At 28.6% G+C, this 1,624-nt stretch overlaps 1 non-coding gene across 1 annotated transcript; it reads right to left on the bottom strand.

Annotated features, from left to right (window-relative positions):
* Positions 1–245: 245 nt before the first annotated feature.
* On the bottom strand, positions 246–330 carry TRNAM-CAU (transfer RNA methionine (anticodon CAU)). The gene is given in 2 exon segments: positions 246–281; positions 293–330. It is a non-coding gene; the product is annotated as a tRNA-Met (tRNA).
* Positions 331–1,624: the final 1,294 nt, after the last annotated feature.

Consider the following 1,624-nt stretch of genomic DNA (forward strand, 5'->3'; position numbering starts at 1 on the left):
TGCACAAGGATTGCTGTCGTCTTCGTAAATTTACCAATTATGAATTTCACCATTGAGACTTTAGTTGCTGCTAAATTCTAAATACTGTGAGTGCGTGACCCAAAGAGTGTGCAAATGTAGCCTCAGATACTGAAAATTCATGGGCCATTGTACATGTTACGAAAATTAAAATCTTGCACGCTTATGACATTACTCAAATCGATAACCTTAAATTGAATGAAAAAAAAAATTAAAAAACAATGAATTGGGGTGAGAGAGGCTCGAACTCTCGACCTCAGGATAACTCAGAAGCTATGAGACCTACGCGCTAGCCAACTGCGCCACCACCCCTTGTTATTAGATTGATCATTATTGATATTGTTATATTTTCAAAGAATGATTGACTGAAAAATGATTCACTTATCCAATTTTAATTTTAAGTTATTTTTTTTTTCTGACTTGCATCTTTATTATTATTTTATCATTGTGTTGAGTTATTTTAGTGTCTAAAATGGACAGCGCATAAGGCACTGCTATTAGCCCAAGAACAATGTGACCCACCCAATTCTTACTTTGTAGGCATGCCCATTTTAAAATGTTTTTGGGCGTAGGAAGGGACATCAGAATTCACAACACTGGTTCGGGATCCCAATTTATTCTGGCCAGAAAAAAAAGAAAAAGAAGAGAAAAGTAAAAATGATCTAACTAGTTTTGGGCCCTTAAATCCAATCTAAAGCTCGCATCTTGAACAGTTCACTTTTTGGACCATCGGCATCCTCTCTTCTAATTGCAAACCCCCCAAAAAAAGACAAATCGAAATTACGTTTAACTTCACAAAAATACAAGAAAAAATAAGTTATACACTAATAATATAAATAATTTTAGGTGGTCATCCAATTCAATAATAAATTGTTTTGTATTATAAATCATTGACTTTTATAATAATTATTGTAAAAGTTATACAAATCATAATTTCTAATTAATTAACAATGTAAATTTTTTTATATTAATAATATATGGTCATTAAATTCTAATTACAAATTGAATTGAGTTTGTTTTCACATATTTACTTACAATACCTTGAAGATGTGAAAAATTAGAGCTTTTTTATGTAAAAAAATAGTAGTTAAGATTATAATTAAATACACACATATAGATAATAATATTTTATTTTATTATCTAAAGTGAGTCTCTCATTTCGAATATTGTATTTGTTAAAAATAAGTGAAATTAATCTGCAGATTCTTTAACTATTTTGAAAATTCTTAATTACGTTTCTAAATAACTTTGTTTTTTCTATTAGATTCGTAGGCTTCTATTTATTTTCTTAATTAGGTCATGGCTTCATTCTCTTCCATAACAAAAACTTTTTTCACGCATGTACACTAGAATTATGTTAAAAAATTATTCTCAGTCTACGTTATCATATAACATTTTTTACACCTGAAAAAAACTCACCTTAAAATGGCAAGTCAGGTTCGAGACTTGGCATCGAACACAACTCCTGAAAAAAAACTAAAAGCTAAAAAAACAATAAAAAAATATTTTAGAGACTGTTTGTCTTTTTTTTTCTTTTTTTTTTTAAAAAAAAACTTTTGCATGCTTTTTCCTACTAATAATTACAATATAGCATATTATTTTAACT

Source organism: Glycine max, chromosome 13 (assembly GCF_000004515.6).
Source record: "Glycine max cultivar Williams 82 chromosome 13, Glycine_max_v4.0, whole genome shotgun sequence".
Taxonomy (NCBI): domain Eukaryota; kingdom Viridiplantae; phylum Streptophyta; class Magnoliopsida; order Fabales; family Fabaceae; genus Glycine; species Glycine max.